Below are 12,490 nucleotides of genomic sequence, written 5' to 3'. Positions count from 1 at the left end.
TAAAACCCCTTGGAATTTTGAAACTAAAATAATTTTTTTAATGGGTTTCTTAACTTGTCTCCTATTTGGTGACTGCCATTCTCAGTTTCCTCCTGGATGAGCTGGAAAGGAAGCTTCAAATTAATTCTTTGGGGGCAAATAGATTAAAGCCTGTTTTTTCCTTCCCTCTCTGAGGATCTCAGTATGATTTGAGTATTTCTGGCTGTAACTATGCTCTTTTGGTGATGGTGTGTTTTACTGAGTGTAGCTGAGAGCCAGCTTAGGGTCTAATCAAAAGGAAATTTAAGTCAATGAAAAAACTATCTTACAAGGTTTCTGTATCTGTATTTAATAACATTGTACGTAAACCTGTACCTCTTTTTATCCAATAAGATGATAATGCAGTTTCATCTATTGTGCCTTAGTTATGTCCCAAGCTTAGAATTGCAAAGGAGCAGTACCTTCACAAAGTAGACTTGATAAGGACAGCCTGTGTCTACATCAAGTATGTTGTTTTAGGATTCTTGCCCATCTGTTTATTTTATTGAAGTGCTTATACACCAGACATGGCAACGCAGAAAACATTCACCTCTTGCTACGTGAGGGATAATAAGCAGGAGACTAAACTGTCAAGAATTGAGTTATAACCGTAAAATTCAGGTAATTCCTGAACAGAAACTGGTTAATATTACATACATTCTTAGCTTTGTATTGTAGACAATAGCTAGCTATTTCATCTGCTTTTGAAAAGTGATTCTTTCAATTATCAATTTGGTCATCTCCTATGCAATAGGCCCATCTGAATTTCAGATCTCCAAACTCGCCCACAGAGTGTCATTTAAGCTTTCACTGGTATTGTCTCCTCCTGCTGGCAAGGAGGAAGTAAATGTCTGAGCAAAAGTTGAAGACAAATTATTAGGTAAGAAAATACTGTTATGTGTTTATAAACTACAATACAGTGTAGCTCATTGAAAACAATACCTGACATGGAAAATCAGTTTGTGAAAATGTTTTCTATTAGTCTCTGAACATTTAATGCCTTCAGTTAGACTCTTTTAAGAAATACTATGAAAACATGCTTAAATCTTTTTTTAAGAAAGAGTAAAACTTAGCTCAGTACTTCTTTTCCTACAGGATTTCTCCATTCTCTCACACCCAGTTTCACTAATAATTATGCAAATGGAGATCTGGGCTTCATACCATTATGAATTCTCTACCTAACTGAAGGTCATGAACCGATACTTTTGCAGTAGTGGGAGGGTGGATGAGCAAGTAGCTTACTTTGAAGTATATTCCAAAACTGGCCAACAATGATGCAGGAATGAAGTGATTATAAATATAGTATCCATTGAATGCTACAATACTTCTGTCTCTGGAGAACAAGAGTAAATATTTAATTCTTTAGTACTAGTGTATGAATTTATTTCATAATGTATTAGCACTTTGTGTCAGACACTCCCTTTTGTTACTTGGTTAAGAGGTTTGCACTGTATTTAGTTTATGCTGCAGAGCCACCAATCCTAGACACTAGGTCATCTTGCTCCCTCCTCCATCCAGAGGATACCTTCCCTTTACAAGTAGGCCTTACTCAGTCAAGAGATTTCTTTCTGTTCACTCAGTTCTTGGGCTCAAGAGTCTCACTGATCTTCCTGTTTCAGCTACATAGCCCAATAGTAGCTGATCAAAAGACATTTCACATATTCTACTCCACTGCAGCCAAACATAACTGGATTGTTCAACTCATTACTATGATAGGATGTGGCAGGGGTATCTGAGAATTTTCATTCCCCTTTTGGTGAAATGCTATTCCAGTAGTTTCTCTAAAAGAGCAACAAAACCAGCAGCCTTTGGATCAGTTGTTCAGGCTTCAGTCTGTGGTAGACACCCACAAAGAAAGCTACGATCAGATTGGGACCTCTTAGCCTCGATCTAATTGGACTTCTAGAACTATGTTTTTCTCACCTGGAGAGCCATAATCAACTAAGAATCTGCTGTTTCTGTTCCTTTGTATGATGATCTTCATCTTGAGTCTTTTACGATTGGGTAAGATGAGTCTAGTTGCAAATCCAGAACTGCTGAACTTCATTGACCTATAACTCCTCAGCATTTCTTTCAAGGACAGAGGAAAAAGACCCCTAAAGCACTGCAGAGTGGTGGACATCTAATTTAATAGGAAATACACATCTGGAGTTCTGCTCCTGTTACATTCTTCCTTTAGTAAAATAGCATTAAAATACAGGTCAAGACTGTTTATTTGGCTAGGTTGCTGCTGCTTATCTAAGATTCCTGAATTGTCACTCTGTGTGTCATTCGGAAGCCTACAATGTCTGTTGAGTAAGTGTGAAGCAATGGAAACAGCTACAAACATGGTTGAGAGCTCTTTTTGTTTAGAATGTCACCAGGTTACCATCCAGTTTTAAAGTTCTCAGCCATTTGACTTTACAAATTACATCCATGTGAAAGCAAGGCATGTATCTATGCCGTGCCAAGAGTCTCAGACCGTTGTGACATCAGAAGTAACTGAGCCAGTCACGACCCTTATGCTATAGCTAAATAGAATGCACTGGTTTCATTGGTTGAATGAGGGAGACTGTACAGATGGTGGATTACTTGGCCCAACTTTCACATCTGTGCAACAGCATGGGCTTTCAGCTACTAGTAGTCGTCATCATATGATATCTGGGTAACCAGACATATATTTCTGTGGGACATGAAAGAAGGAAGGGAAAAATAAGTAGTTAGTTCATCTGGTATGATAAAGTCTTAATGATTGTCTAGCTAATTATAGGATTTTTATTTAGAGCTGTGTCAGAGTGTTTATGATATTACAGAATATTTTCTCCTCCTCTTCTTGTTTGTAATAATTCCTTAGAAATTTAACTAAAATTCATGTCCTTACCAGTTTCTACCCCTCTTCTGCACAAACATTTTGTTGTTGTTGAGCTGCTGGCATTGTTGTTTAAAAAAACATAGTAACAATATGGAAACATTGTGGGGGAAGGGGTTGTACTTGTTTTCATGGATGGAGGTCAGATATACACAGTTACATGGACTATATATAGGAAAAAACTGCATGGCACAAATTTTAGCCTATGATCATTAATGTCTCTATTTCCTTGTTAAGAGAATGTAAGGTTTTCATTAAAAAACAAAATAACTTCTTTAATGAAGATTAACTAGCTAACTTAACCAGATCATGTTTAATTTTTCTGTTTGCTCTTGCAAATTATTGGATATCATTATTAAACTATTTTAAAATATCTGTTTACTTTTTTCATTCTTACCAGTTTTGAAGCTTGTAGTTGATCATTTTTGTCTTAAAAATATAGATTACTCATTCTGAGAATCACTTTAAAAAGTGCAGTTTCTTGAGTTCCATAGCTCTTCATTTGATTTATTTTTCCTTTAGAAGAATTTGTTTCATGCTGTATATCAAATAAAATAAATGCTATATGCTTTTTCCAAATTAGCCACTTGACGACATTTTGAAACACTTATAATTACAAATAATTTTGGTTTTCTCAACCGAGATTGGCTAATAGTTAAAGTCTGACAGCTGGCTTGAAAAATTTGGTATACATTTTCAAAAATGCTCTGGTCAGTGTTTCAGAGTAGCAGCCATGTTAGTCTGTATCCGCAAAAAGAAAAGGAGTAATTGTGGCACCTTAGAGACTAACACATTTATTTGAGCATACGCTTTCGTGAGCTACAGCTCACTTCATCCGATGCATCCGATGAAGTGAGGTGTAGCTCACGAAAGCGTATGCTCAAATAAATTTGTTAGTCTCTGAGGTGCCACAAGTACTCCTTTTCTTTTTTCTGGTCCATGTTGTGGCTTTTAAGTCATGGCTCGAGCTGAAGGGGTGCAGTGCTGCAGAAACCCCATAAGGAATCCTGATTTAGTCAGCTGGTGTTCCCTCTCAGGGGTTCTAGGTAGTGCAGGGACAGTTCCACCACCCTTTCAATAGGTGTACCTGCCTCTTCACTCAGTGGGAGTGGAGCCACAGAATTTAGGCACCTAGTGCCCCTAGTGGGCTAGCCAGGAGCAGAGCCTGCATTTCCCCTTGGGATTGTTCCTGGTCCCTTTACAAGGGCACATCGAGGTCAGGCTCCTTGTGTCATTATCTCTTTCCCTGCTCTTGTACACCAGATTAGACAATCAAGCCTTGTGTTCGTTACCTGTTATGATTGTAACTTACTCTCTACACCCTACTACTTTGAAAACATGAGGCACTGCTAGTACCTCTCTACATTGAGACAATACTTTATTGTGCAAGTAAGAGACAGTCTAGTCTAGTATTCTTATAAGTTTTCATCGTCATTCTGCCACTGACTCAGTGTGGCCTGGGGCAACTGAGGAAATCTCTCTGTCTCAGTTATGGAAAGTAATGGCAAAAATGACCATTAATCATAGCTATTTCTTTTCAAAAACTACATGGTGGACCAGAAAACGCCGGAGTTGGGGGTGGGACGGGACGGGGCGGGGCAAGACTTTATGTGTGCATGCACATGCAAGGGAATGTAGGCAGTGAAGGAGGGTAGGCAGAAAGTGGGGTGTGAGTATGCAGGACAATGAAGGGATGCAGGTGGGAAGGGTACACATGTTTGTGTGTTCAAGGGAATTTACGGTGCAGGGGAGAGAGGGAAACTTGGGTTGTATGAAGGAGAATGTAGAAGAAAGTAGGGAGGGAGCATTTGGCATCTGTGCACAGGGATAATGTAGGGAGTGACAAGAGAAAGGACAGGTTTGTAGGATGGGGAAAGTGGGATATACTCTCCTGTTGCTTTACTATGCTCTGGTGAAACAAAGCAGCTGTAAATGCAATTTAACTGGCTAGTATGCTCTTGCTGCAGAGTGCCATAAAGGAGTCTCAGCACACCAGTGAACTGACCATAAAAGTTATTTTTTTTTTTTAAGGTTGATACTTCATATCTTCAAACAATTGGAAATAACACATGATAACATTCTCTTTGGGTTATGAAATTTTAAATTAAAAACAAACTGGGAAATTCTTAGCCCTGGTCTACACTGGGGGAGGGGAATTGATCTAAGTTACACAACTTCAGCTACGTGAATAATGTAGCTGAAGTCGACGTACTTAAATCGACTTACCGCGGTGAGTCGACTGCTGCCGCTCCCCTGTCAACTCTGCCTGCGCCTCTCATGGCGCTGGAGTCCAGGAGTCAATGGAGAGTGCTCAGGGGTTGATTTATCACGTCTAGACTAGACGCGATAAATTGATCCCTGCTGGATCGATTGCTGCCTGCCGATCCGACAGGTAGTGAAGATATACCATTAGAGAAAGGCATGTTAATATGGAGGTAAGGGTGAAAATACATATCAGTAAGGCTACGATTTTGTCATGGATATTTTTAGTAAAAGTCATGGACAGATCAAAAAGTCATGGATATCATGACCTATCCCTGACTTTTACTAAAAACATCCCTGACAAAATGGGAAGGGAGGAGAATCCAGCAACATGACAGCGGGGTTGGAGGGGGGGTGTTAAAATCTAATGTACATATAAAAATCAGTTTAATCTAACCTGGGACCAGCAATACTAGAATGCTGTAATCCTATAGGCAACTGTTTGATCATGGTGTATGTGTAAAATGTCTAGTCAGGTGCCTGATGAATCCGCTTTTGGTTAACCAGCCGAATTCGGGAGCGACCCAGCTTGTTACAAATTTCACAGATTCATGTGTTCTTTGAGTGCTTGCTCATGTCCATTCCATATTAGGTGTGTGTGCTTGCCTCATGCACCAGTGCTGGAAGTTTTCCCCTCAGTAGGATCCGTAGGGGACCAGCTCTGGCGTCCTCTGGAGTGACGTCCGCATGGCGCGGTATAAGGGGCACCGCTGGCTCCCCCCACCCTCAGTTCCTTCTTGCTGCAGTGATGGTGCTGGAACATCTGCTGCTTCGGCTAGCATTGTTTCGTTCTCTGTCCTTGCAAACCTTGAAAACCTGTAATATAGTTGTATATAATTAGTAGTTGAATTAGTTACCCTTAGTAGTAGTTCTCAAACTCTTAGTTAGTCCCGAACAGGACTCAGCCAGGGAACGGGGCGTGCCCCGGTCGCCAGGCTTTAAGTCCTGCAATTGTTGCAAACAGTTTATGCCCGTCAGCGATCCTCATAGTAGGTGCTTCGGTGAGGGGCACATAAGCGACAAGTGTTGTCTTTGTAAGTCCTTCAAACCCAGCACAAAAAAGGATCAGGACAATCTCTTGAAGGCCCTCCTGACGGAGTCAGCATTCACTCCGGCACTGGAGCAACAATCTGACTTGGCACCGAGCATTGCAGCATCAGTGCACAGTGCTCCGCCGTCGACATCCATGAGTCGCCACCAGTGCCCCTCTGTGGCTCCGGCCAAGATGACAGGAAGGGGAAGATCCCCTGCCTCCTGCAAGGGAAAAGAGAGGGCTGGGGGTGAGCCAAGACCCACACTGGGCAGCTCAATGCCCCCTTCGGGAAGTCAGGCCCCAGCTCAAGACAAGTAGTGTAGTCCATCCCATGCTTTGCCTGTGACTCCAGATAGTGGTACAGGCCTCTGTCAGCTCCAGGTGCCATCGATGCCTGAGGCTCTGCAGGCAGCTCAGGAGATTGTGACGCTTCCGGTGCTGCCCACACCGGCTCCAGCGGTACCCAGGTCTTGGGGTAAGCCCGCCTTGGGATCTCCGCATATGTCCCTGCCCCAGCGGTACCGTTCCCCATTGCGTGGGACGTCCTGCCACCACTTGCCTGCCCGAATCCATAATGCCTCTGATAGGCAGGCTCAGCGGAGCCCTCTTTGGTCCCTGGACCTTGGGCACTGACAGCAGGATCTGAGGCGTACCTCGATGGTAGCCTGGCACAGATCCACTGAGGCATGCTCCCCCCACCCCCCGGTAGGAGCACTGAGACCAACCCCTGCATCGCAGAGAGCTCGGTACACATCCTGGGACCAATTGAGGGATTGAAGTCACCGGATTGCCGTTGTCAGTCTCTGAGACGGGGATCGCCACATTTGGGGAGTTCCTCCCGGCAACTGGCACGTGATAGCTCCCGGTCCTGCTCAACGTCTCAGTACCAGTCGGATAGCATAAGGTGTAGATAGCCAGGTTTCCGACACCGATCAGCTGAACACCGTCAGTCCCCAAGGCCCTGACCAAGACGTTCGTCTCGCTCAGACAAGTCTGCCTCCAGACTCAGCGACGAGTACTGATCAGATAAGATCTGCCACTCCGCCAGATCCTGGTCGCTGGATAGTGACTGCTCTGGCTACAGTTCCGGCATCCAGCAGGGCTTCCTAACTGCAGGGCAACCTCCGATGCCTGCGTCATCACCTACATCATCAGCACCGAAACCTGTCCCATGGCCCCAAGCACAGTGGCCAGCATCATGGTAACCATAGAACCCCTGGGGGTTCACCCAGCCTTCCCAGGCTGCCCGCTCAGTGTTGGCAGCCTCAGACAGGCCAGTGGCCTCAACATCCTGACTTCCTCCAGTGCCCGGAACTTCGGGAGGAAGGACCCCACAGGTCCAGGAGGATGCAGGGGAGCAGCCTGCTGGACCACCAATGTACATGGATGCTCCTGTGGTACCAGCATCGTCCTTGTCATTGCTGGACGAGGCTATCACAGAACCCCCTCACCCAGTTCCTCAAGATGACGCTAAGGCGCACCAGGAACTATTGAAGAGGGTCGCATGTCAGACTCTGTGTTTGATGTCCTCTGCTCCCAGCCTGCAACTGAGAGTGGCCAATCACCAGGCCCTCCTTGGCTGCTATGATTACAACATGTGGCAGGCCATGGCTAAGTTCAAGACTTTGCTCCCTGAAGGGTCCAGGAAGGAATTCCGGGCGATCCTCGAGAAGGACACAACAGCTGCCAGAGTGGCCCTCCAGGGGGCTTCAGACGCGGCAGACTCTGCAGCCCGCACTATGGCCTCCACTATTTCCGTGCAGCGAGCTTCCTGGCTGCTCCTCTCGGGCTTGTCCACCGAGGCTCAGCAGTCGATGCAGGACCTTCCCTTCGACGGCCAGACCCTATTTGCAGAACAGATACCAAGCTGCATGGGTTAAAGGACTCCTGTACCACCCTGAAAACACTGGGGCAGTATGTCCCAGGCCTGGCACATAAGCGGTTCAAACCGCAGCAGCCTCAGGGACAAGGGAACCAACCTTGGCAGGACCCGCCTCACAAAAAGGTCAAGGGCTAAAAGTGCCACCCGAGCCACCCCATGCTCAGTCAGGCTCCACCTGGAATAAGCAAGGGGCCAAGTGACTGTTCTAAGGGTGCACCCAAGGGCGACCTACCAGACTATTCCCTGGATCCATCTTCTCTGTTTTTTCCCAACTGCCTTTCCTTTTTCCTCCCTGCATGGACTGCAATAACCTCAGACTGTTGGGTCCTGAACACAGTGGCGCAGGGCTATACCCTCCAGTTTCTTTCTGCTCCCCACTTCTGCACCCCCTTCCCTGTCCCTCTTCAGGGACCCTTCTCACAAGACTCTCCCTGTACAGGAGGTTCAAGGGCAGCTGGGGGCCGTGGAGGAAGTTCCTCTAGAGTACAGGAACAGGGGGTTTTATTCCCAACAGGTCCTCCTGGGAAGTAGGAAGCCCTAACTAGACTGACTTACCTGGCCAAGTGGACAAGATTTTCCCGCTGGGCATCCGAGCATGGCATCTCTCCCTTGTGCTCTTCCATACAGGCTGTCCTAGATTACCTGTTTCATTTGAGGAACTAGGACCTGGCACACTCTTCCCTTAGAGTACATCTCAAAGCCATCTCCACTTTTCACCTGCTTTTCACCCCCAAGGACAGACATTTGTTTTCCCATGACGTGACAGTCAGATTTTTGAGAGGGTTTGATATACTCTTCCCGCAGGTACAGACTCCTGTCCCACAGTGGGATCTTAACTTGGTCCTCTCTAGGCTCACTGGCCCGCCCTTTGAGCCGCTGGGCCCCTGCTCCTTTTCCCACCTGTCATGGAAGCTCGCGTTCCTGGTGGCGGAGACATCGGTGAGACAAGTCTCTGAGATTAGAGCCTTGACCTGAGAACTGTCGTACATCGTCTTCTACAAAGACATGGCTCATCTGTGGCCCCACCCAGCTTTCCTGTCAAAGGTGGTGTCTACCTTCCATATGAACCAGGACTTCTTCCACCTGGTGTTCTGTCCCAAACCGCACAAGACCAGCGAAGAGAGGTGTCTTCATGCACTGGACGTCCGAAGGGCCTTGGCTTTTTACTTAGAACATACCAAGCCTTTCCGTAAATCAACTCAGCTCTTCATCACTATAGCGGATAGGATGAAGTGCTTTCCGGTGTCCTCGCGGAGGATTTCCAATTGGATCACCTTCTGCATAAGGACCTGTTATGACCATCCAGATTGGATGGGATTCTGTGTGGTCCTCCCAGCTTTCTACACTGATGTAAAAGGATGTCATATAATTTTTGCACATGTCGTGGTACTGCCATAAAGGGCGACCCCACTTTCTAAAGCTGTCTCGAATGTTGCTGTACAAAATGTTCTTGGGGATATGGTCTCCTTCCATTCTCCTGATATGACTGAGCCATTGCAACCTCCTCTTCTTGATAGTAGTTTCTAAGTGTATCTATCATGTGCGCTCCAGCACCTCTGTGTTTGGTATTTTGTCTTCCTGCTCTGTTTTCTGGATCTTGCCCAGCCATCTCATGTGGAAGCTATTCAGTCTCCTAATGTGCCTAGCATATGTAGTCCATGTTTCTGAACATAAAGCAGGGATGACAGCATACAAGTCTCATAGATTTACATCTTCACCTTTGCCAATAGTTTGCTGTTATTCCATGCATGTTTCTGTAATAGCCCAAAATTCTTAGCTGCTTTTCTGATTGTTAGTTCAGTCTGATGGTCAAGATTTCTGCTGATCATAGAACCCAAGTAGCAAAAGCTGTCAACAACGCAGAGATTTACCCTCCAGAGTGATGTCAGGCATTGGTTCTTCCACCCTTTGGTACACGATCACAGTCTTCTTGAAACTAATTGTCAACCTGAAGCTCTTGCATGACACACAAAATCTACCCAAGAGATTTTGCAGGGAAGATTCACAATGGGCAACCAAAGCTGCATCATTTGCAAATAGGAAATCTCTCAGAACCAGCTCTTCCCCCTTGGCTTTCACTCTAATTCTTGCTATGTTGAACAAGCCTCCATCTAGTGTGGTTCGAAGATAAATTCTATCATTGCTGTCCTTAAATGCATCAGAGAGCAGGAATGCAAAGTAGAAGTTAAAAAACACAGCGGTTAGGACACACCCTGTTTCACCCTGTTGTTGATGTCAAAGGCACTTGATTCCTAGTCAGCAACGATGGCCCAGCGGTTAAGGTGATTAACCTAGATCTTGGGAGACCTGGGTTCAATTCCCTCCACAGACTGCCTTTGTGACAATGGGCAAGTCACTCAGTCTCTCTGACACTGTTCCCCATCCTGTGCTTTGGATGATTTTGTTAGCTATTTTTTTAAAAAGCCTCATCCACCTTCTTTTTGGGTTAGGTGATCTGTAGTAGACCGCTATCATGATGTGTATTAAGGTTCTTCAAGTATGTGTCCCTATGTGTTCTCCAACATAGTGTGTGTGAGTGCCTGTGTGCACTCAGTTGGAGATTTTAGCAAGCAGTGTCTGAATACACAACTGCACACCACCCATCATCATGCTCCAGTATCAAGGTTTATAAGGAGGTGCAAACCCACTACCACTCCAATTCCCGCTCCATAGTCCTTTGCTCAAGATGTATCTTAACAGTGTCCACTGCTAGATTTACAGCTTCCTTGCTCTTGCTTAGTATTTTATTTTAATATGTTTTTTCATTGCTAATGTTTTAGCACACATTTATGCTTTTTTGAGGGAACGGTTCCCACATCTAATCCCTTTCCTTTGTCAGAACTTTCACTTTCAGCCGTTGCATCTTTTCTGTCATTTTCCTGCCTGGGTTATTCCAAAGATCCCAGGCTTTAAAACCTGCTAGACCTGCCAAAGGTCTTTTCCCCTCAGTGACAGTGATTCCGTTGTCTCTGCTGTCAGGGAGAGTTCTGCGTCCTTTGGCCATGGTCTCTCTGACTGTGCCAGAGCCTTCAGCCTTGTTGAGTGAGGACCATGGGTCAGCTTCAGAAGTGAACCATTCCAAGAGGAAGAGACCCCACTCCCTGGCGAGAAACTCCAAAAGAACAGAAAAGTCACCTTCAAGGCCAGGACTTAAGGAGAGCTTGCATCTAGGTCAGCGAGGTTCTTTATGCTGGCCCTGTGGACGTACAGCACCAGAAGGTGCCAGGGCTGACCAGATGCATACTGCTAAGGGAAAAATTTCCAGTGACTGTACTTGGGGCATGCGCATGGCTACAATGGAATGGACATGTGCAAGCATGTGAAGAAGAACTTGTCATGAACAAGTCCATGATTGGTTGAGCCCATCTGGAAAAGGTCTGAACCAATTGGTTCTTCAGGGACCACTCATGCATCTGTGAGGCATCTCTCCTGGGGCGATCTGCAACCACATTGTTTTCCCCTGCCAAATGTATTGCTACAGGGTAAATGTTGTGGCGGATGCACCAATCCTATTTCTTTATTGCCTCTGCACACAAAGAGTGAGCAACCTCGTTTGTTTATATAATACATTGCCGATTTATTGTCCGTTACTTCCTGCACAATCTTCCCTTGCAAGTGAAGAAGGAATGATCTGTGGGCCAGGTGAACAGCTCTTAATTCCAGTACATTGCTGTGCAGCGTTCTTTCTTGAGAAGACCAGTGTCCTTAAACCATTAAGTTGCTCAAGTGTGCTCCCTAATCCTTTGTTGATGCATCTGAAGTCACTGTCCAGCATGGTCCTGGAGGAGTGAATTGCACACCTTTGAGCATGTTGGTCCCGTTTGACCACCAGCGTAGAGAGGCTGTAATTTTCTGGGACATGGTGAGAGACAACTGAAGACAGTCCAAATTTGGACTGTAGATAGGGATGTCCAGTGTTGCAAAGGTATCATTGTCAGAAGGGCAAATGGAGTCATGTAGATAATGGCTGCTGTAAACCCCTTTGAGATCCAGGAGGAAGTTTATCATCAATGTGGGGCAATTTCGGATCTTCAGTAGGCATTGCTCCATTTTGAGAAATCTGTCTTCTGGGAGAAGGGCTCTCCCTGCTGTTGAGTCCAATATGCGACCTATAAAGGGGATCTTTTGAATAGGACAAAAGACCGATTTGGAAAGCTGAGGAAAAATTCTAGACATGATAAGAGGTTGGTTATGGCTACAAACACTGTAGAAAGCTTTCTGTTCAAGTAAGACCAGGTTTTCAGTGGTCAAGAAATGGATGCTTCCATCAGAAGACCAAGATCCATTGCAGTATGACTGTTGATGATATAGAACTTCCTATTAATCTGTGGAGTTCCCTGTTTGTTCCTTCTGAGTACTCAGGCCTTGCCTACACAGAAAATTTACACCAGTTTAGTGAAATCAGTGCAAACCCTGCGTGGACACTCTTATTTTGGTACAAGAGTGA

The 12,490-nt window shown here is 45.3% G+C and overlaps 1 protein-coding gene across 10 annotated transcripts in view; it reads left to right on the top strand.

The window, feature by feature from the left end:
- Positions 1–12,490, top strand: part of CTDSPL2 (CTD small phosphatase like 2) — a 103,718-nt gene that overhangs the window by 76,458 nt on the left and 14,770 nt on the right. The gene's annotated exons all lie outside the window — the stretch shown is intronic.

Source organism: Lepidochelys kempii, chromosome 10 (assembly GCF_965140265.1).
Source record: "Lepidochelys kempii isolate rLepKem1 chromosome 10, rLepKem1.hap2, whole genome shotgun sequence".
In the NCBI taxonomy this organism is placed as follows: domain Eukaryota; kingdom Metazoa; phylum Chordata; order Testudines; family Cheloniidae; genus Lepidochelys; species Lepidochelys kempii.
Note: the sequence above shows the minus strand (reverse complement) of the source record. Positions and strands in the feature narration are given on the sequence as shown.